The sequence below is a fragment of the Sminthopsis crassicaudata genome, chromosome 4 (genome assembly GCF_048593235.1).
Source record: "Sminthopsis crassicaudata isolate SCR6 chromosome 4, ASM4859323v1, whole genome shotgun sequence".
In the NCBI taxonomy this organism is placed as follows: Eukaryota; Metazoa; Chordata; class Mammalia; order Dasyuromorphia; family Dasyuridae; genus Sminthopsis; species Sminthopsis crassicaudata.
Genome location: NC_133620.1, coordinates 468256294 through 468280605, shown reverse-complemented (window position 1 = coordinate 468280605; position 24312 = coordinate 468256294). Strand labels below are relative to the sequence as shown.

General features: G+C 44.3%; 1 protein-coding gene and 1 long non-coding RNA gene across 2 annotated transcripts in view; one reads left to right on the top strand and one right to left on the bottom strand.

Annotated features, from left to right (window-relative positions):
* DGKG (diacylglycerol kinase gamma) overlaps positions 1–24312 on the bottom strand; it is a 213458-nt gene that overhangs the window by 5937 nt on the left and 183209 nt on the right. The window lies entirely within an intron of this gene.
* LOC141541465 (uncharacterized) lies at positions 786–8666 on the top strand. The gene is made up of 4 exons (XR_012481813.1): positions 786–1142; positions 7061–7242; positions 7845–8018; positions 8335–8666. It is a non-coding gene; the product is annotated as an uncharacterized LOC141541465 (long non-coding RNA).

The following is a 24312-nucleotide window of genomic DNA, read 5'->3' as shown; positions in this document are numbered from 1 at the left end:
AAGTGTGCTCGGTGGCTTCTCACCCACATCTGGAAGCATCCCTTCTTCCCCAACTTCCATGAAGGCAAAAGATGGCATCAGGGACACAGAGGAAACCTCACCACCCGATTCCTTCTGGAACTCTGGGCCCAAGGCAAGGCACTAGGTCTCTGTGCTGTGTTATGCGGCGACCCCATCCTCTACCGTGCTCAAAGACTGTCCGGGGAGTCAGGATGGCCTTCCTGGAGGAGGCAGCATTTGAATTATATTTTAAAGGATGGTAGAAATCCAGTAGGAGAAGGTGAGGAGATAGGACTTTTAGCTTCAGGGAACAGGACAGGGAAAGGTCCTGAGAAGGGGAGGCCGGGGAGCATTTGGGACATGCTATCCATCACTGTTTTACATGTGGGAGGTGGATGGGAGGTTGTACCTCAGGAAGTACTCATGGGAATGGGTCTATGAGGGCTATGCCAGGCAAGGTTTTCCAGAGAGAGACAGCCTTCCTGTGGATGCTCCAGCTCCCTCAGCGCTGACCCGCTTCAATCCGGCCTGGTCCAGCTCAGGAGACATGATGAGGGAGAGGAGGCCCTTGGGTCCGCCAGCTGCCGGCAGATTTATCAAGACCCCTGGAGTTAGTGGCCACCGAGGAAGAGGAGGCGAATCAGGGTTTGATTAGCCTGACAATGCTTATGTTTGCTCTCCTTCCGCTGGTCAAAACAAGCAAAGGAACTTCCTTGATAACTAAACCAAGAGTCTTTAATAAAGATAGTTAAACTCAATGAAGATCCTTTGTAAAACTCAGCACAGACACATCAGCCTTGGACGGGTTCCTGTTGGATGGGCCTTGTGGGCCGACTCATCTCTCCTAGGATCACTGGGCAGCTTTCCTCCTCCCTTTGACTTTTTCTTTCTCTTCCCAGTGCTTTGGTCCTCCCCCCTTGCACCCTCACTCCCACCCCAGTGGCTTGAGAAACTCCCATCATTAAAAGACATCATGAAAGGAGAAAAGCTGGTTTAGGAGAAAGCCTCTGGCTCTCTGAAGGAATCCGGAGCCAGTGAACAATGACTGGCTAAAGCTCCAGTAATTTAATTAGTTCCCCTTTGAACAGAGCTGAACAAAGAGATTGGGATCAGCGTTTGGAGGAACTTTCTGTGACATTCAGGTACTTCTTTGGAGAGTGGGGGGAGGGAAAGGGAGGGGATGAAAGGAGAGAGAGAGAGAGAGAGAGAGAGAGAGAGAGAGAGAGAGAGACAGAGAGAGAGACAGAGAGAGACAGAGAGAGAGAGAGAGAGAGAGAGAGAGAGAGAGAGAGAGAGAGAGAGAGAGAGAGAGAGAGAGAGAGAGAGAGAGAGAGAGGAAAGGAGGGGGGAAAAGGAGAGACAGGAGAGGAGGAGGGGGAAGGAGAAGACAGCAGAAGGGTAGAGAAAGAGGAGGAAGAAAGGGGAGAAGGAAGGAGAGAAGTAGGGATTGAAGAGAGGAGAGGGAAGGAGAAAAGGCAAGAAAAAGAGGAAGAGAATCCAAGTTAATAATTATTTATGAAGTGCTTTTGAAGTGCCAGGCACTGTGCTAAGAGCTGGGGATATAAAGAAAGGCCCAAAATAGTGTCTGTCCTCAAGTAATTTGTAATCTAAGGGAGGAGAGGGATTAGAGAGGGAGAAAACTTGTAAATAGCTACTGGATAACTAGAGATAATCTTGGAGGGTTTTGGGGAAAGGTTTCTTGAAGAAAACAGGATTTTAAGACTTTAAGGAAGCTGGGAAAACCAGGAGACCAAGGTGAAGAGGGAGCGGGTTTCAGGTGGCCGGGGTGGCCGGGATCGGAAGATGGCGGGGCTCGTTTGAGAAATAGCAATAAAGGCAGAGTTACTGGATGGTGGTGTTCAGGGAGCCAGGTGTAAGAAGATGGGAACGATGGGGAAGGGGCAGGTTCCGAGGACTTTGAGAACCAAACAGAAGGTTCTGTATTTCACCTTGGTGGTGGTAATAGGGAGCCACTGGAGGTTATTGAATAAGAGGTGATGTAGTCGGAGCTGCACTCTGTTGTGAATTGGGGATGGACTGGAATAGGGCGAACCTTGAGGTGTGAGGTGATGAGGGTGACAGCAGTGCCAGGAAAGGTGAAGAAAAGATATCCCAAAGGTCAAATCCAAGGCTTTGCCACAGATTGGCGATGGTGGATGGAGGTTGGAGAGGAGGACATCTAGGTTGTGACCCAGGGAGACTGGGGAGATGGCTGCAATAGAAACGTTAGAAGAAGGGAGGGCTTGGGGTGTGTGTGAACATGAGTTTAATTGTGTTTATAGAACATCCAGTTTGAGATGCATGGGAGGCGCTTGGAGATGTGAGGCTGGAGGTCTAGAGAGAGGTTAGGGTTGGATAAATAATTCTCTGTATAAAGATAATAATTGAATGTATGGGAGCTGATAAAGTCACCAAGCAAATACAGAGGAAGAAGAGGACCTGAGACAGAGACCTGGGTAAGGGGGAAAGGGGAACACTCACAATTAGCAGGTGGAAATAATCAAGGAGAAACGGCCCCATTGCTTGCTTGGGATTCTTTTCCCAGCAAGGAGGGAGAGATTTATGTCCCCTGACCCAGTGGCAGCCCCAGCAGGGGGATGACTTATGTTAGAAGTACGTGGCAATAATGAGCTGTCTGCTGGTCCAGGGGTCAGCCCAAGGTGGGACCACAGGTCCCAACTGCCCTCTCCTGCCTGTTTCCTATCCTGTGTGACCAGTAATCCTGAGAAATGGGCATTTCCAGCTTGAGTGCTAAGCCTGTGGGTCAAGAGTTCCAGATGTCAAGGGTCAGGCATCTGCTGACCAAAGGAGGAATGTTCTTGGAGATGACGGCTAGCGTTGCAGCGAGACCCCGCTGCTGAAGGGAAAAAGAGACGGAGGCTCGAATGGGCAAGAGAAATGATCACAATGAGTGGTTTGGACAGTACAGAGCTGAAGTGAGTGCAGAAAGGAGATACCTGTTCAACTCCTCCACCGAGGGGTCTTTGCCTTTCTGGGACAAAGCCTGAGCTAAATAGGCTAATGAGATGTTTTGTGTCTCTCCTTTTGTCGCTGTGCACTCTGAGATGTTTTTGGAAGTTTATGTGGTAGAGGAAATAAATACGTGTTTAGTTCTTTTTCTAGAAGGAATTATTTTTGGAGAAAGAGAAAGAGAAAGGGGAATCAGTGAGTGAGAGAAAGACAGAGACAGAGACAGAGACATAGAGACAGAGAGAGGCCGACAGAGAACGAGACACATACATACACACAGAGGGAGGGAGGGACAGAGCAATAAAGACAGACAGACAGAGGGAGAAGGAGAAAGAGACCCTGACCACCTTTTTTAAGGTCAGACACTTTTGCCCCCTTATGGGAAATCCAAATCTGGGTTCCATTTGGAGACCAAAATGGGGCCCCGTGTGAGAGGAGGCTACCCGGGCTGTGGGGTTTACAAGAATCCCCTTTACCTCACACCCTACAAGGGGTCATCTAATCTCTACTTGAAGAGAGTCACCTTAGGGAGGGGAAGGGGAAGCCTCTTGAGGCTGGCCATCCTGCTTCTGGATCATTCCGGCGGTTTAAGAAGGTTTTCCATATATGAAACCTAAATCTTCCTCCACTGCCCGGGAGGAAGCCCAGAGGTCACAGTGTCTCGGAGAAATCGGTTTTGAGTTGGAAAAGCCCTTAGAAATCATTTGGCCTGGTTCCCTCCTTCTACAGATGAGGAAACTGAGGTACAGAGAGCTCAGGAACTTGCCCCAAATTACATGGGGAGTGAGCGGCAATGGAGGAGTTGAACTAGGGCCTTTTGTCTCTGCCCCAGTGTTGCTTGGTTAGTGAGAGTGGCAAGGTTTCTCCTGGCGGGGAGGTGCCCCATCCCTGGGAGGGCACTCAGGGGCGGCCTCCTTTCGGGGCAGAGACAAAGAACAGAACACCGCGTCTCCCGGGATCCTCTGCGAGCTCAGCTCCTAATGACTTGGCGGGCGCTTTGGCAGCCTGTGCCATCCCCCTGCTGTATTTATTACCTAGCTATATATTGATGGGAATCTGGAGTTTCCATCTTAGTAAAACACTCCAGGGCACTGGCACCCCCAGCACAGGCTGGTGGGCGAAACGTCGACAGTAATGAACAAGATGGCATATGGGCGATGAGATCATAGCATCCCAGACTCGGAAATGCACAGGCTGCCCTCCAGAACAGGGAGCTGATGGGCAGTTATGGGAGGATGGAGGAAGAGGGGGAGGAGAAACAAAGGTCGCTTAGGCTGTAGTTCACACCAAGAAACTTTAAATATTCAAATGGTGCTAATTATTCTGAGCCTCTCCAAGCACTGGAGGGATCCATCCTAACCCACTAGGTGCCTTTCCCCCAACCTCCCTCCCTCCCTCCCTCCCTCCCTCCCTTCCTTCCTTCCTTCCTTCCTTCCTTCCTTCCTTCCTTCCTTCCTTCCTTCCTTCCTTCCTTCCTTCCTTCCTTCCTTCCTTCCTTCCTTCCTTCCTTCCTTCCTTCATTCCTCCTCTCTCTTCCTCCTTTCCTTCCTTCCTTCCTTCCTTCCTTCCTTCCTTCCTTCCTTCCTTCCTTCCTTCCTTCCTTCCTTCCTTCCTTCCTTCCTTCCTTCCTTCCTTCCTCCTTTCCTCTCTTCCTTTCCTCTCTTTCCTTCCTTCCTTCCTTCCTTCCTTCCTTCCTTCCTTCCTTCCTTCCTTCCTTCCTTCCTTCCTTCCTTCCTTCCTTCCTTCCTTCCTTCCTTCCTTCATTCCTCCTCTCTCTTCCTCCTTTCCTTCCTTCCTTCCTTCCTTCCTTCCTTCCTTCCTTCCTTCCTTCCTTCCTTCCTTCCTTCCTTCCTTCCTTCCTCCCTTCCTTCCTTCCTTCCTCCCTTCCTTCCTTCCTTCCTTCCTTCCTTCCTTCCTTCCTTCCTTCCTTCCTTCCTTCCTTCCTCCCTCCCTCCCTCCCTCCCTCCCTCCCTCCCTCCCTCCCTCCCTCCCTCCCTTCCTTCCTTCCTTCCTTCCTTCCTTCCTTCCTTCCTTCCTTCCTTCCTTCCTTCCTTCCTTCCTTCCTCCCTCCCTTTCCTTCCTTCCTTCCTTCCTTTCTTCCTCCCTCCCTCCCTTTCTTCCTCCCTTCTTTCCTTCCTTCCTTCCTTCCTTCCTTCCTTCCTTCCTTCCTTCCTTCCTTCCTTCCTTCCTTCCTTCCTCCCTTCTTTCCTTCCTTCCTTCCTCTCTTCCTTCCTTCCTTCCTTCCTTCCTTCCTTCCTTCCTTCCTTCCTTCCTTCCTTCCTTCCTTCCTTCCTTCCTCCTTTCCTCTCTTCCTTTCCTCTCCTTCCTTCCTTCCTTCCTTCCTTCCTTCCTTCCTTCCTTCCTTCCTTCCTTCCTTCCTTCCTTCCTTCCTTCCTTCCTTCCTTCCTTTTCCTTGCTTCCTTCCTTTTCCTTGCTTCCTTTTTTGCAGAGGCAATTAGGGTTAAGTGACTTATCCAGGGTCATACAGCTAGGAAGTCTGAGGTCAAATTTGAACTCAGGTCCTCCTGACTTCAGGACTGATGCTCTATCCAGTACCCCCAACCTTTCTGCCAATGTCCTTTCTTCCCCCCCCCCCCATTTCCTGGTTAGTCTTGGACCAGCCTCCTCCATCTCTTTCTTGAAGAAAGACAGAATTCCTGTTCCACTTCCACTCAGACCCACTGGCCCTTTGTCTTGGGTGGTAAGGAACCGAGGCCCTGAGGGGCATTTGTTTTAAAGACCCCGTGTGGAGTTGGAGGTACAAAGACAGTCAGTCCCTGCCCTCACAACGCTTCCCTTCTATTGGGGGAGCTGTAATACAGAGACCGGCCAATAAGAGCCCAGGCCTTAGAGCACATGCTGTGTATACTCACTGGATCAGGAACCTGTTTCCTAAGTGCAGGAGGGCCCTGGAGCCCCCAGCTAGATTTCCCCTGTGGATTTACTATGTGGTGATATCGAGACATTTAATTGGCTGGGGTGGAACAGGGGTGTATGTGGACAGCTATAATGGCACCTTCTGGGACCTCTGGCCCCGGCCTTTGTACTGGAGGAAGAGCACTAGGGAGCTATGGGGGGTGGAGGGGCTGAAATTAGGAGAGATTTGTAGCAGGAGGAGATGCTTCTGTTAAATTCTTAAAGGAAACCAGGTATTGAAATTACTCAACAGGCATTTATGAAGCACCTACTATGTGCCAGGCACCCGGGATATAAAGACGCACATAAAGGTCCCTTGCTTACAGTTTAACGGGGAGAACAATAAGTATATCCATTAGGATAAGCCATAAAAGGAAAGAGAAGAATACAGCAAAAAATACAGCAGAACCATTAGTGTAACGGGGCAGCCGTGACCTCAGGAGGTTGGGGAAGGAGCCACTGAAAGGGGGATGAGGAGTGAGAGCATTCTAGGCAGGAGCGACTGAACAAAGGGGAGGGGGAGGGGGAGATGGGCCCTGCTGTGGGAAAGTGCCCTCTTCTTGGAAGTTCTTGGAAGAGAGGAGAGGGGGAAAGGCTGGCACGGTGCCGGGCGGGCCAAGCCATACTTCTTCTGCTCTTCCCTCCAGGTAAGACTGTGGTACTTCTCCCCTAGCCTGTTCCCAAGGCCTCTCCCACCTCCATCTGCAGCCTCCCCCATCCGTCCTGCAGACATCTTGCCAAGTCAATCTTGCTAATGTACAATGGGCTGGCGATGTGACCCAATTACTTTCCAGTGTTCCAGGATTCTCTCCAAACTCAGGGTGCGGAGCAGCTGCAGAAGGGTATTTCCTTCTGGGAGTTCCCCGCCCTGATGAAAGGGACGGGCAAGTTTTTTAAAAAGGTCAGGTTCAATGAAATTACTCCCTCCTCAGAAGCTATTCCGCGGCCCTCTGCTGCCCGCTGCATAGAGTTCAGTCTGGCATTCGAGGTCCCTCCCTGACCCTACGGTTCCCCTTCAGGTGCTCTGAATGGAGCACCTCAGCTTCCCTCCAACGTCATACATGGGCCTTTTTCACTTCTGCCTTTTGTTCAGTGAGGGGCTGGCCCAGATGTTTTCTAAGGTCCCCGCTTTAATTCGATGCCCTTAGACACAGGCGTTTGCCCTTCTTCTTAGTTCCTCTTGCTGAAATCCTGAATGTCCTCCGGGGTTGACTCACATGCTGCCTCTTCCAAGAAGTCATTCATGATTGCCTCTTTTCCTACTGTGGCTTCTTCTGCTTCCTTTGGACATTCACTCATGGTACCGAGTGCCAAGTTTGATGCCCTCGTTTCTGTGCAGTTGATCACGGTCCAATTGTGAGTAGATTTCCCTCTAATTACTTGAATCTGGCTTGTGTTTGGCCCCGTCTACAACGCAGTTTTAGCTTATTTCAGGTTCTCTCCTGGGGCTTATTCAAATCAGCCAGCCCTCCGAGCTCTTACTAATGGACATTTGAACATAAAACATAGTTAATATGGGACAGCTGGGTGGCGCAGTGGATGGAGCCCCAGCCCTGAAATCAGGAGGACCCGAGTTCAAATCTGGTCTCAGACACTTAACACTTCCTAGCTGTGTGACCCTGGGCCAGTCACTTAACCCCAGCCTCAGGAGAAAAAAAAAACAAACAAAAACATAGTTAATATGACACGTAAAGAACAGAAATGTTAGAGAATAGGATCATCTACTTTCCTAATATGCATATATGTCTATCGACATAGATAAACATATAAGATGGTCCTATTCCTTTATATATATACATAAGTGTACATATATACATGTATATATACTTTGTTATATTATATTCCTTTATTATTTTTATTTTTAAAATATATCATTTATCATATTATTATAGTATTTATAAATATTATATTTTATATATATGTATATGTATATATTTCTTTTAGTTGTTGTTATTGAGATGTTTTCAGTCATATCTGACTCTTCTTGATCTGCCTGGAGCTCCCCAAGGAAGGTTCCGAGAAGGACGCCACATCCAGACCAACTCCCCGGGAAGCCACATTCAAAAAAAGAGTCCGCCTCCACTGAGGGGTGGATCCCAACGCCTCTGTTCTCCCTGGATTGTTGCTTCCAAGTATAATATATACCATAATATATAAATATGTAATAATAAGAAAAAGATGCCATACAATAATATGATCATCATCATAATCGCAATTAGGATTCAGAGAGTGCTTTAAGGTTGGCAAGGCATTTTTCATGCTATCTCATTTGATCTTTACAATACTATATCCCCATTTTACAGAGAGGTATAATAAGTAACTTGCCAAAGGACACATGGGTCGTTAGTGTCTGAGGCAGGATTCTAACTCAGGCCTTCCTCTTTCTAAGTACAATATGGTACCCACTGCATCTCCAGTTCCTCAGGTCTTTCTTTTTCTTTTTCCTAGGAAAGCTTGAGGTCCCACCAGGACATGAAACAATATGGAACGTTGTGACCTTCAGTAACCCAGGTTTTGGGATATGTCTCTCATGGCCAAGGAATGATATCAGAGAGGGCTGGATGGTGGTGAGAGTAAGGAAGAAAAGCAGTCAGCAGCCACCAAAAATCATGGTGTTATTATGATATTAATTTTGAAATTTTAATAAAAAGTAATTCTATGACTAACATAAGAATGACGTTAGAAGGTTCCATTTATTGCATTTCAGTTCATTTTGACTCAAATGAAAGGGCATTGATTAAGCTCCTACTGTTTGTCCAGCATATGCTTGGTGCTGAGCCCTCCAGTTCTGGCCCTGAGCTAGCTTACTTTCTACCAGCAGAGAAATGCTATAACCACCAGATCACAGTCTAACACTTCTGAGGGTGGGTTTAAGAGCTGTATCTGGGGTCGAAGATGAAGAGCTGAAGAGCAGGGCTGATGACTTCCTCTTAGGGGCTCCTTCCTCATGTTGTGTTTGCACGGCCACCATTCAGCCGTGACCCTCCACTCCTGCAGGGAAGGATTTCTCTCCAATTGCTTGGAAAGAAAAAAGGAACTGAGGGGGCCTGAAGTGAACTCCAGCCCTTCCCCCACGGTGACAGCCAGAGACTTGTTGTACCTAAGTATTTTTTTGGTCTGGATTCATTTGGGGTTGTTCTGATTTGGGGAAGTTATAAAATGTGGGTCACAAAATCTCTTTTCTGGCTAGCTCCTAACTCCCAAAGCTGAGAACGTTTTCTGCGACTATCAGTCTCTCTCTCTCTCTCTGTCTCTGCTTTCTCTGTCTCTGTTTTTCTTTTCTCTTTCTTTGGGGACCTTGTCATCCATATGCTTTATATTTTCTGAGGACACACATAAATAAGCCAATGTTTCAATAAGCAGCCATGCTATCGGGTGGAGATTAGTTTCTCTTAAAACAAAGAACAAATAAATTCTTAACGGGAAATGATTGGTAAAGCTGACAAGACAGAGACAGAGAGAAAAATGAGAGACAGAAAGAGAAGAGAGACAGAGAGGGAGGGAAAGAGGAGGGAGGATGGGGAAAAGGCAGAGGGGGCTGGAAGAGCATCAGGTCCCTGATGAACAATGAATACACTATTTGGGGATCAGTTGTTTTCCAGATCCTCTCATCCCCTGCTCTTGATCGTGGAGTCACTGCATCTCTCTCCCAGAGCTCATGGCTGACACTGCTGGGGGAGGACCAGGAGCAGCAGCATCTTCTGCCTCCTCACACCCCCTTGCTCTAACTGAGGCAGCCCCGAACCTTTTGCAGAACGAAGGCTGTGTCGGGCCAGCAGAAGCTCTTGTGTCCCCCTTTGGCACAGGTGGGCTATGTGGGAGCCCTGGTACCTTGCCCTCAGTGCGGTTGCTGACTTCTTGCCCCTCGAGGGCATTCTCGTATCCTTTCTTCTTTAGGATGGGGGGAAAGAGACTCCTTTCAGACACAGGAAGAGACACTTCAGTCCTTGGGGCTGGGGTGTAAAGCTTACTTAAAAGTGCTGGCCATGTTTGCTGGCCATGTTTAGCCTGGAGAAAAAAAGGTTGGGGGATGAAATGCAGGAGGGGGCAAAGTTTTTGGGTGGCTGTCCCGTGAAGGAAGGCCTGGATCTCTTTTGCTCTCAGAAGACAGACTGGGGAAAGGGGCAAAGAAGCAGATTTAGGCTTGGGGTCAGAAGGAGATCCTAACTACCAGAGCTGGCCTTAAGGGGGGAGCTGCTGGGAGCTGCCCTTCCTTGGGCTCTTTGGCCAGAGGCTGGACCGTCACTGGCTACGGAGGTTGTGGAGAGTTCTTCGGTCAAGAATGGGTTGGATTTAACATCTGCTGAGGTGTCTTCCACCCTGGGGAGTCTGGGATAAAATACTTAGATCCTGAAAGCAGAAAGCGAGCTCACAAGCCTTTGGAGTCTTCCCTCCCCCAGCCTCAGGATGCGGGTGGAGGTGGGAGAAGCAGGAGAGCTCTAAGCAGCATCTTCCCCCGTCTCTACCTTTGTTCCAGGAGGGAGCATTCTGTTTGAGACTGTGCTTCATGAAACAGCTCTGCTTTGGGGCTGGCTGCAGAGAACGGCTCAAGGTGGGGAGAAATCCCAGAAAGTGGACCTAGAGCAGGCGCACGACCCCACCATGCACGGACACTCAGGTTTCTGCAAAGGGGTGCCATTGGGTCTTCAGTCTGAGGAAGCTGGATGTGGGGGGACCATGGGAAAAGTCATCAAACCTGGACCATCCATCTAGTCCAACTTCCTAATTTAACAGTTAGGGAAATTTACTAGCCCAGACGAGTCAAGTGCCTAAGGTCATAAGCAGCAGGTGCAGAATTTGAACCCAGATCCTCTGATTCCAACTCCAGTAAGTGTGCTATTAAGCCGAACAGCCTTAGAGCAAAGGAGCCAAGACAAAGACACAGATACCTTAGAAGATGGAGATCAAGCGCCAGCAGGTGGGGCAAACCTTTATCCAGCGCCCCTTAATTAGAGAAGACTTCTCAGCAGGCGGTCTTGTTAAAAAAGGAGAGTTAAGTTTTCTTGGCTCAAAGGTATAGTACTAATTGGTGTCTTATTTGGGGTAACCGACTTTGCTCTCTGAGTTCAGGAAGCTCTAGCTCCAAGAACATCATGTGCAATAAAAGATCAATTAGCGAGAGCCCCTGATGTAGCCAACCTTGGCGTTGGAGGCAGAGCACAACGGAACACGTCTAACTGGAGTCCGAAGCAGCCCAGGTCAGAGCCCCCAGCGGGAGTGAACGAATGGATGTGTTATGGAGAAAACATCGATTAAGCACTTATGTGCTGGGGACGCGCATTCAAACCAGGGTAGTCCCTGCTCCTCGGGAGCTCGTATTCTAAAGGGTGAGAGAGCAAATGTAGAAAGGCCCAAAGCTGAGATGGAGAGACAAATGGAAGAGATGACGAGGGACAGCAGTGAATAACGAAAAGTCAGCTAAAGTCAAGGAAATTCATGGAGCCTTTATGAAATACCAGAGAAAACCTCTGGGCATACAGTAGGTATTAAGCACTGTGTCAGGGAAACAGGAGGTACTTAATAAATGTTTCTTGATTGACTGATTTGGGCTTGCCCCAGTTCTTCCAATAAGACTTCTTGGTTTTAAGGTAGAACCTATATATACATATATATATATAGACACATACACATTATCATATAGAACCTATAGTATGTGTCTATATATATATATATATATATATATATATATATATATATATATATATATATATATATATATATATATATATATATATATATGTGTGTGTGTGTGTGTGTAGAACCCATAAGTCAGTTACAATTTTGCTGCCTGCCATGGCTAGATAACCATCTCCTCTGAGCAGAAGGTTATGTGCACCAGCCATGGGAAGCTGCTGGATCTAGAGAAGGGACCTGAGATCAAATCTCAACTCAGCAGCTTACTACTTGTGTGACTGTGGGCAAATCACCTAGCCTCTCTGTGCCTCAGTTTCCTCACCTGTAGAATGTGGAGGTTGGAATGGATGGCCTCTGAGGTCTGCTCTAGTTCCAGATATGGATGCCCTGATTCAAATTTCAAGGAAGCAGCAACGCTCAGCTCACCTCAGGCTCCCAGGCATTAAAAGCATGTTCATGCCAAGGAACAGCTACCGACTAAAACTTGTGTTGAGTTCTGGGGTTCTTAAACTGGCCCTTTTTACAGAGCCCTGGAGCCTTCTATCCAACCCCTAGGTCACATGGCTTCATTCATTCTCAAGCTTTGCTGGATCCAGCAGCAACAATTCACAGGCACGGAGGGCTAGCAAAATGGTCTTGGAGTAAGATGCTGTTTAAACTCGACCTTGATGGGCAGGTAAAAAGTGGACCAGAGAATATGCCGGGTGGAGGGACGTTCATGAACTGAGCACAGAAAATAGGCACACCCCCAAACGAGAGGCAGGGAGGTGAGTTCAGCTGCTATAGAGGGTGTATGGAAGCAATGTGAGGTTGTACTGGCGAGCATGAAGAAAATTGCTCCGGAAACATTCAAGTCAATACTGCCCATGCAATGAGAATTGATGCCCAATGGCTCCACCGTACTGCCAGTACCAATGGTCCCAATAGTGTGCACATCAAAAGTTTTCTCTCCTCATCACTCCACAAAGAGATGGTTCTCCTCCATTAGAATGCAAACTCCTGGAGAGCAGGGAGTAGTTCACTTTTGACACAGTACTCCAGCACAGTGATTGGCGCAAAGCAGGAATTCACTAAATGCTTTTTCATCCATCCATTCAATTACAGAGTTACTGAAGTAGCTTCTAAGAATTAGCATTTCTTGTCCTTCCTGCCCAGAGGCCTGATGGACCACTCTCTTATAATCCACTGGGAGCATGGAAGATGTATTATTGAAGGAAGAACCAGAGCATTGGGTTATTTAGATGAGAAACTCAGAGTAAACTTTGTATTCATCAATCTCCTCTTAAGCACAGTTCAATAATAACCCCAGTGAACTATTTCCAATGTGGTCCAGAAGAAAGAGGTCTAGACTGAGAAAATCAGGATGATTTGAATTCAAATTCTCCCTTAGATATGATGCTGGGCAAGACACTTCACTATTCTCAGCCTCAGTTTCCTCACCTGTAAAATGGTGAGAAAATCACCACTTATCTCACAGGGCGTTTGTGAGGATCTAGTGAAATAATACATGTAAAGAGCCTTGTAAACTTAAATGCTATAGCAATGCTGTCTATTATCTATTTATATATATTTATTAATTTATGTATGTAATTTATATATATGTATATGATAATTTAGATATAATATAAATATAAAATGTATATAAATAAATACATGATAATTTATGCATAAATAAATATTATAATATAAACATAAAATGTATATAAATAAATATATGATAATTTATGCATAAATAAATATTATAATATAAATATAAAATGTATATAAATAAATATATGATAATAATTTATGCATAAATAAATATTTATTCCCCAGGACACCACCTCATCCCTATGCTATTCCAGTAACCCTTAAAAATGAATTCTAAAACTATCCTTTATTTTGACACTAGCTTCATTTCCCATACCTCTCCTGCCTTCCCCTCCCAGAGAGCATCCTTCATAACAAAGAATAAAGAGGACAGAAATACAGCAAAACTTGCCAGCAGATGTAGTGTTACACACCCATAGTACCCCACTCTATGAAGAAGCGAGGGTAGGTGTCTTCTTAAGTTGTTGTCCCTTATTCTTCTCTCTTCCTTCTCTACCTCCTACTTCCAGATTCATCTTCCTAAAGTCCAGTTCTGAGTGTGTCTCCTTCAAAAATCTTTGCTGGTTCCCCATCGCCTATGTGATAAAATCTGACTTCTTTAACTTGGCAATAAGATCTTCTATAGTGTGACTGAACCTCTCTTTACAGTTTCCCCTACTTGGCTCCTAAATAAGCTTGCCACTATAGCAAGCTCACTACTCTCCAAAGCATGCTTCCATCTTGTCCCACCACTTGGCCTTTTCCAGCATGACCGGTGCTAGGAGAGCGTAGAACACTGGCCTTGGGCTCAGGGATCTGAGTTCAAATCCTACTCCAAATACTAGCTGTGGAGGTGATTTCTGAGGTTTCTCTTATAACTGAGATCCTTTAGAGTCTTCTCAGAGTCTCAGCACTTTGGGAATATCTGTCTGACTGACCTCATCAAGTGGTTGTGACAAAGATGCTATAGGAACATGAGTTATTATTTACTTGTGCTTTTCCTCCTGCCCAGAATATATATATATATATATATATATATATATATATATATATATATATATATATATATATATATATATATATATATATTACATTACACACACACACACACACACACACACAATATGTATTATATAGAAGATATATATTACATATATAGGTATACAAATATATATATTTGATGGTAATGGGGGATTTATCTATTTACCCATTTTTAAAGATTAAACTCAAGGCTATCCTCTCTCCTGAAGCCTTTCCCGACCATCCTAGCCAGAAGTGAGTTCTTAGTCCTCTTTTTGTTATCTTACATCAGCATGTGTTGCTTGGAACTGTAGGGTTGTTTTGTTTTTTTTTTAAAGGCTGTATATTTCTAATCTTTTGTAGATCGTAAGCACCTATAGGGCAGGGCATGGAGTCAGCGGACATGAATGATGAAAAAGCAGTTACTGAAGGCTGCCTTTATGGCACTTTGCTAAGCTCTGGAGTTACAAAGAAAATGGACTAGATGATCTGGGTTCTCCAGTCTAATTGGAGGAGACTGCCACATTTAGCTTCAGGGCTCAGAGGAACTAATTTAAGTGACATTTGGAGGGGCGAGCTGGGGAGTGACTTCAGGGTTATAGATCAAGGCACAGGGCAGAAGCGAAGCCCTGGTGGGCCTCCACCTCCTCAGAAGGAATGGTTGTTGATTGCTATTGAATTCAGAGCCCAAACAAGAAAGGAGGGCACCCCAGTGATGAGATGAGCTAAAAACCCAGCTCTGCTACTTACTACCTGTCTAAGAATTGGACTCCAATCCCTTCTAACTCAACATTTATATGATCCTATGACCTAATTTGAACCCTGGTTCTGCTCCGGCCAATCCATTTTGCTTCTTTCGGCTTTAGTTTTCTCATCTATAAAATGAGTGGACCGGACTTTGTGGCTTCTCGTGCCCTTTCCAACCTTAGATCTATGATTTCCATAGCACCTTGTATGTGGGAGGAACCTAGGTTTTGGTTTTTTTTTTTCCTTTTGTTCCTGAACAGATCCAGAGAGTGTTTAAATAAAGGCTTAGAGTATTTCTAGCTTGGATTTTTGCCATAAACTAGAGAGCATGGGAGCCTAGAGATGAGGGGTGGCTTGGACTGGCCTTAATGGAGCCAAAGCAGGAAAATATTAAGGCAGCCACTCTTGACAAAGGCTCATGACTGTCTAGGCTGGCCTTGTGGGAGCTGTTGCCAGGGGAAAATTATTGTGCTTCTATTTTGGGCTGAAAACCTCATTGGGTGAAGGAATGGACTGTAGAGCAGCTCTGTCCTGAATGAGTCTGAGAAAGATTCCCCCGTTCAAGGCCAGAGGTCTTCTTAGATCTCCTCCTTTCCTTCCTCCCCTGGCTTCTCTACTGAGAATGGATGCATTTGAAATGAGATCTTTTCATAGACCTCAGCCTCTATCTCCTTTAAGATACTCATGTCCCATCTTAATCTTGGAATGGATATTCCCACTAATCCTGTTCTGTTTCATTATGTTCTGGTTCTGTTATAATTTAAAGGGCTTAACCCAGTGCCTGGCACATAGTTTCAGGTTTCCTTCTCACCCACCCTACTTCTATGGGATCATGGGACCACAGATGTAGAGCCAGAAATAATCCTAAAGGTCATACAGTCCATCTTCATCTTTTTACAGAGCAGGAAACTGAGACCCACAAAGGCTACGTCATAATATTCAGATGGGAAATGGCTGAGTTGGAATTCAAACCACAGGGCCTCAGGACCATAGATTTAGAGCTGGAAAGGACCTTAGGGGGCAGCTAACTGAATCCCTTCATTTTACAGATGAGAAAGCTGAGGATCAGAGATCAAGCGATCATAGTTGCACAACTAGGAGATGTCAAAAGTAGGATTCGAACCCAGAATTAGAGAACCAAGTATCCCAAATGTAGATATCTCTCCTTCATTTCACAGTGTGCCCTGTTATCTACTAAACGAATTTTATTAGGTGGCTATCTGCTTATCCTTCAGCTGGGCTCACCCTTCTCTGGGGAAGAGATTGGGTTAGATCTAAACCTAAAACTGCGATTAAAGCAAATCACTTCCCGATTCCATTCAATTCAATCCACAGTATCAGTATCAGAGATTTCAAGATGGGAAGAAGCTTAGAGGTTAGTCCTCTCATTTAACAGATAAGCAAATCGAGACTCATAAAAGTGGAAGAATTTGTCCAAAATCAAAACATTAATACATGATAGACTTGAGATTCAAAAGTTGGTCCTTTACTCCAAAACCCATTTACCACACAATTAGTATTTCGTTATTTCAGGCATATTTAACTCTTAACTAACCCCATTTGGGATTTTCTTGGCAAAGATATTAGAGTGCTTTGCTATTTCCTTTTCCAGTTCATTTTACAGATGAGGAAACTGAGGCAAGTAGGGTTAAGTGACTTGTCCAGGGTCACACAGCTAGTAGATGGTTAAGGCCAGATTTGAACTCAGGAAGAAGAATCTTCCTAACTTTAGACTCTGCACTCTCTTCACTGTGCCACCTGGCTGCCCATACCGCACAATTCAACCAGAATTTATTAAGGATATGTTACGTGTTAGGCTCGAGTTCTGAATACAAAGGACAGAAAGGAAACAGTTTCTGCCCTCAAAGAGCTTACAGTCCCTGGAGTAAAGGGGGGGTGTTTTGATAGTTTAACATTTATAAAATGAAAGAATTAGACTCTATGGTCTTCCCAGGTCCCCTCCAGCTATCATTTTATGATTGTCATGTTTATCATTTTATGTGATTGTCAAGTTTATCATTTTCTGTGATTGTCATGTTTATCATTTTCTGTGATTGGCAAGTTTATAATTTTCTGTGATTGTCAAGTTTATAATTTTCTGTGATTGTCAAGTTTATCATATTCTGTGATTGTCATGTTTATCATATTCTGTGATTGTCAAGTTTACCATTTTCTGTGATTGTCAAGTTTACCATTTTCTGTGATTGTCAAGTTTACCATATTCTGTGATTGTCAAGTTTACCATATTCTGTGATTGTCAAGTTTACCATATTCTGTGATTGTCAAGTTTACCATATTCTGTGATTGTCAAGTTTACCATATTCTGTGATTGTCCAGTTTACCATATTCTGTGATTGTCCAGTTTATCATATTCTGTGATTGTCAAGTTTATCTTCAAGTTTACAAGACTGGAGTTCTTTGGAAATTCTTGCCCTAGCTGCTTAAGCCAGCTTCTTAGCCATAGCAGGCTGCTTTATGCTCTAGCTCAGCGCTAATGAAATGAGCCCAGGCAAGCACAATGGAATCATAGTCTTATAATTATTTTCCCTCTCTTGGTCCATTGGTTCCCGAACTGGGATTTGGAGACTTCTTGGAGACTGGTTTTTTTACGCTTGACTTTGGAGGTAAAGATCCTCATTAATTATATCCACACATGGATGATAGAAGAAAAATGGATTACACAGCATACGATTCCAATATGGAACAGCCAATGGGGACAGGAAACAGAAGAGTTCTCTCCTCTCTTGAGTGAATTCCCAGCAGTCAATGGCATGAGCTTGATGTCTTTGTGCATCTCACCCAGAGGATGATCATGATTGGTTTACTCCTTTGCCTGGAGTGCTGAACTAATGAGGTCAAAGTCACTTGGCCTGTGTGGGACTGATTAGTAGTTTTAATCCATTCCTCTGACAGTTAACTGCATACATAGTCTTGTAAGTGCCCGCCATTGGCCAGGAGTGAAGATGGAAGAGGGAGCATGGAAGAGGGATGCAAGTTAATTGCTACTGGAAAAATGCCTCCCAGTGGAACACAGCATCAGAGATTTGGGGCTGGAGCTGGAATGGAGTTTGGAGGCTATCATCTTTGATAGATGAGGAAGCGGAGAGCCAGAAAGATCAAAGGATCACAGACTCAGAGCTGGAAAGGAGATCATCCAATTGACTTCTTTTCCAAATAGAGAAGCTGAGGCACAGAGAAGCTAAGGACTTGCCCTAGGCCATACAGGTCCCCAATTAACACTCAAGACCTATTAGAATCAGTGATTGGTTGGGTTTTATTTCAAAGATTTCATGTACCCCCATTATAGACTGTAAACTCTTTGCAGCAGGGACTTTTGGTTTTGCCTTTTTAAAATTTTTATTTTTTATTTTTATCCCAGCACAGTGTTTGTTGAATTTGACTGACACTGAATAAACTCTAACATTAAAATATGTAGAAAACAAAGACCTGTGTTGTGTTGGGGCTGGCAGTCAGCGCTATTGATGAAGTCTGCAGAACTTCAAGGCTCCTAACCCAGATTATGAAGGTTTATACCACGAAAGGCAGATACTAAGGGACTAGAATAAGAAGCTTGCAATCTCAAGCCTCAAGTTGCTTTACCTCTCAGCCTCAGTTTCCTCATCTGTAAGATATAGATAAAAATACTTAATTCTTTCTACCTTGCAATGCCATTGTGAAAATGCGATGGATAAGAAAATCCATCAATTAACAAACATTTATTAGTTGTCTACAACATGTCAGATTGCTGTGTTAGGTGATGGGTGTAAGAATACAGAGCATAAGGCAAGCTTGACTCCCAACCAGTTTACAGAGTAATGGGGGACCTGGAGAACAGGTTCATTTGGGAACCAATGGACCAAGAGAAGGAAAATAATGTATTAACATTACATATATTAGTATATACAGAATACAAGTAAGCGAATAACATAATAGTTAGAGGGGGAGGGCAGTAGCAGCAATTGAGGGAATCTGTAAGGTATCATGTAGCATCTTAAAGAAGGAGAGGTGTAAGGGGGAAATGAAGAGGGAGTGTGTTCTATGTGTGGGGATGACCAGATCATGTAGGGAAAGTGCTTTGTAAATCGTAAAGGACTGTACTACTGTCACTTGTGAAAGTTGGAGCAAGACAGGATAAAGGGGCACCAGGGATCTTTGTTTTTGCCTTGCTCATGGAGCAAGAGCAGTCCTTGGTGTTGTTTTTGTTTTTGTTTTTGTTTTTGTTTTTGTTTTTGTTTTTTGATTGTTGGTATGGTAGTTGGGGAGTCATTTTCCAGCCAAAGGTGACTTGTGACCATAGAGTTCATGCCCAAAAAAGGCAAAACCAAAGGAATCTTTGCTTCAAGGAGTTTACTGTCTACAATGGGGGTACATAAAGTTTTTGAAAAAAAAAACAACTTGGGGAACTGATTGTCATAGGGCTACGTGTGTGTCATGGCTCTAAGACCTGGATGAACGTCCTTATTCACTGCTGAGCAGAGGGGCTGCTGAATCAGGGCCGATCTGCTCTTTTATAAAAGCTGGAGACGTCGTCTGGCTGGAAACCTGTTGGTGACTCTCTAGGTAATATCATGATGGGTTAGGATGATGGCTCTTCCTTACCATCGAGACCCTGCCAACGGTCCTGCTGTGGAGTGTGGGACTTCACTGGGCAGGCTTGGACCTAACTGCCTTTTCCCCCTTTTGTATCTATTCTTTCCTGATCTTTGGCAAATGAGTACTCTGAGATGGCCATGTTCTCAGGCACCTGTGAATTCGAAGGGAGGCCTGGTGTCTCATGAGTTGGCAGAAGAAGTGGCTGGTTGGGGCAGATGCTGGAATGGTTGACTATGGAAATGGGTTAATATGAATTTCAGACAAGGTTTGCTTTGGACCAGATTTAGTCCCAGGGAACCTGGCATCTTGTGAGCGAGGAGGCTGTGCTTTTTCCTCAGTCTGCCTGGTGAGCCCTTGCCGATATCTCAGGATGATTTTAATTATAGCAAATTAGATAAAAATTCACAAGTCTAGAGATGTCCCAAAAGATGGGATGCAAAAGGGTATTCACTATATGATATGACTCAGGGATAGGCTAAGTAATTTATTCCTACACACACAAGAGAGGATGAACGTTTAAAAAACCTCACAATACATTAATAGAAACAGGATCCAGTTGTTTGATTTATAACTACTGTTAACATTTTCTGGGAGGAGAGCTTTGTCAGAATATAAAGCAATCTCTACAATTGCTGATTTAGATTTTATCTCAATTCTGCATTTGGTCTACCCCAGACCATACCTCCACTGAAGTAGGGGGATAGAAGTAGAGAGGATAGACTTGATGTCAAAGATATCTGAGTTCAATTTCTGCCTCAGGCATTGCTACTAGCTGTGTGACCTTAATTTCTCTCAGCCTCAGTTTCTTTGTGTGTGAAATGGGGATATTAATAGCACCTACCTCATAGGACTGTGAGGAAACAGTGAGATAATATATAGGTGAAGTCAGAAGGACCCAAGTTCAAATTTAGCCTCAGACACTTAATACTTCCTAGCTATGTGGCCCTGGGCAAGTCACTTAACCCCAATTGCTTCAGGAAAAAAAAAAAAAAAGATAATACTTTGTACACATTAAAGCTGGTTTCCTCTGAGATTATAGCCATTTTAACTTGCTAAAAGAAACTTTTAAATATAATCTTTTATATATGCATTTGTTTTTGATGTCAATTTATATTCTCCATACCATAATGGCTTTTCCTTTTGTGAATAAAATTTAATAACAATTTTTACCCAGATGCCGCCATCCTTAATCCTTTAAACAATGTAAAGGAAAAGCTTTCAAAATATAGAGATGTAGCAGAAGAAATCACAACCATGTGAGAGCAAGATGTGGTACGTGTCATCACCATCCTCCTGTCTGCTACTAGAATTGTGCTAAGGATGCTTTCAATGAGCCACAGAAGCTAGCATCCCGATACTTGTATTCAGTTATAAATATAAAAACAAACAAATAAACAAATGATTTTATCTACTTGTGTAATGATTTGCGGAATATTCAATATAAAAGTAATTTCTGGATGGCAATTTGCCCCAGGACCATATCTATCTGAACTCCACTGAAAAAAGACGAGAAGAATGAGATACTCAGAATATGACAATAGCGGACATTCATGTTGTGCTTCCAGTGCCTCCCCCAGGCAATGTCTGCTTTGTCCTGAGCTCTTCTATTCTCCCTCTGTACTGTTTCAATTGGTCATTTCTTTGGTGCAAATGGAGTCAATGATCGTCCCTATATTATTGAATCTTAGTTATTCAGCCCTGATCTCTCCCAACCTCTAGTCTCACATCTAATGGGGATCTTGAACCAAATGTTGAATAGACATCTTGGGAGACTCATTCTCCCTCCCCTCAAACTATCTTCTTTTCCAAACTTCCCTGCTATTGTGGAGAGGACCGGCATCCTCTCAGTCACCCAGGCTCCAACCTTGGTATCTTTGACTCCTTGTTCTCTCTCATCTCTTGAGGGGCAGCCCTCCCTCCTCTATCCAGTCTATTGCCAAGGACAATATCTCTGGTTCATGCTTCATTCTCTCCTCTGATTTTGTTCACACTCCGGTGTGAGTCAACAAGCATTTAGTAAGTGCTTATTGTATAGTCAGGTATGATGTTAAGTGCCAAAGATGCAAATGCAAGCAAAAAGAAAGACTTTTCTCAAAGGACTTGAAGTTGAATGGGGAAAGCAACAACAAAAAAGAAGGTGGAACTGGGAGGTGCAGAAAAAGTATCCTCTTGGGACTATGGTGGTGGAAGGAGACCACAAATGAATAGGATAGGATTGGGGTATATAGGGGGAAAGGGGAAGGGGGACTGGAACATAATGAATTCTGTTATGGACATATTATAATGTCTAGTAGGGAGTTGGTGATTTAGAATTGGAGTTCAGAAGAGAGTGACCATCTATCTATCATCTATCTATCTATTTATCTATCTATCAATCATCTATCATCTATCCTATCCATCCATCCATCTACCTATCTATCTATCCTATGTAACATCTATCTATCATCTATCTATCTATCTATCTATCTATCTATCTATCTATCTATCTATCTATCTATCTATCCTATCCATCCATTCACCTATCTATCTATCTATCCTATGTAACATCTATCTATCTATTTATCTATCTATCATCTATTCTATTCTATTCTATCTATCATCTATCCTATCTATCTATTATCTATCTATCTATTATCTATCTATCATCTATCATCTATCCTATCTATCTATCATCTATTCTATCTATCCATCCATCTATCCACCTATCTATCTATCCTATGTAATATCTATCTATCATCTACCTATCATCTCTCTCTCTCTCTCTCTCTCTCTCTCTCTCTCTCTCTCTCTCTCTCTCTCTCTCTCTCTTTCTCTCATGTAATTATGGCCATGGGAGTTCATTAGGTAACCAAGAAAAAGGGATGTAGTGAAAAATATGAGAGTCTAGTCCAGAGCCAGCCACAGGGCACATGCAAAGTCAGTGAGTGAGACTGAGGGAGCCTGGAGTAGAGGCCCCCATTGCCTTATTCCTTGACTATTACAAAGGCCTCCCGGTTAATGTTCTTGCTTTAAGTCTCTCCCTATTCCAGGCATTCTCTCAGCTGTCAAACTGATCTTTCTAAAATGCTGGTCTGACCATGTCATCTCCTCTCATCATTCAGTCAGCTCCAGTGGCTTCCCTGCCTTTGGGATCAGATCTAACATCTTCTGTTTGGTTTTTAAAGCACTTCCTAAATGGTCCCTTCCTGCCCTTCCAGCCTTCTCACACCATTCCGCTATGAAGTGACGTTGACCTCCAGGCTCTTCTTCGTAACAAGGCACTCAGTCTTCTGAGTGTATTTTTCCTGTCTGTCCCCCATGCTTGACATTCTCTCCGTCCTCACCTCCACCTCTTGGTTTCCTTCAAATCTTAGCTAAAATCTTGCCTTCTATGAAGTCTTTCCAGGTTGCCTCAATCGTAGTGCCATCCATCTGAGTCATTTTTGTGCAGTCATTTGTCAGTTATGTCTGACTCTTTGTGACCCCCATGTGGAGTTTTCTTGGCAAAGATACTGGTGTGGTTTTCCATTTCTTCTCCAGTTCATTTTACCGAGGAGAAAACTGAGGTAAACATGTTGAAGTGTTTTGCCCAGGGTCACACAGCCAGTGTGAATTTGAACTCATGACTACGGGTCATCCAGATTTCAAGCTCAGTGCTCTCTATCCATTGATCCATCTAGTTGCTTCACTATGTGACTAGTGGCTGATAAAAAAAGGAAAGAGTCCCTGAACTTTAGCACTTACATACAATTGAGAAAATTAATGACTATTTAAGGTAAATGATAATCAACACATGAGAAGTATCCTAGAAACCATATGGCAAGTCCATCAAACACCTCATTGAACCAGTGGTTTTGCAAACCCACGGAGGGTTTATTCTTTTACATCATTCTCCAATTTGGGGTACTTCTAGTGGTGGAGATTGTCCGACTGCCTCAAAGATACCGTCATCCGAGTGAAAAGGGATATGAATCTGCTGCACTGAATGAGATCATTTGTTTTGTGGCGGGGAACTTGGGTGTCAGGAATATCTCATTCACTGTGTACGGTGGGGTCACTTTTTGAGTGAAAGCAAATGGGCTATGATCCTTGCCTTTATGGTCTTAGGGTCCACTGCCTTAGGGGTTCAAGGGGCTGGTGAAGAAATCCTGCTCCGTTATTTTGCCCAAGGGGAAGAGTCAGAATCTATTTTGGCTTCAGAGTTTCAGAGCAGTGGGGAAGAGTTCATTAGACACAAGGTCCTGAGACTAAGCCCTGACCTCCATGGCCATTCTGGGAACGAATGAGAAGTTGATTCATGGTTAGCCCTGGAAACACATTCTGGGGATGGGGTCCGGGAGGGGAATAGAGACCTGAAGTTTCCAGTACATGACTGGGAAGGCAAATTAGCATTTGTGGTATCAGTTTAGGTCAGTCATCTGCTTTTTTCAGAAGGGGAAGAGAGATGTTCAAAACTCCAAGGAAAAAGGGAAGCTGATCCGACCTGAAACTGACCAGAAAGCCCACTTCCTCAAGGGATAGGGTGATTTTCGCTGTCCAAAGAGGGGGCACTCAACTGATGACTTTTCTTTGTTTTTCCTTTTATATATTTTTAATTTTTGACTTTTCTGTATTTTTGCAAAGAGACATTGAGCAGCGGGAGCACATTCAGACACGAGCAAACAAGATGGGAATAGAATGCCATTGGGTGCTTGGCTGAAGGAACTATGAATGTCTAACCAGAGGAAGAGGGGCCTTGGGGATTGGGGTGGGACTGATAGACTCAGATCCTGTCTCTGATGCTGGGTAATTTTGGATGAGCCATTTAACTTCTCTGTGCCTCAGTTTGTTCATCTCTAAAATGAGGGGATTGGATGAAATGGCCTTTTGAGGAATCTTGAACTT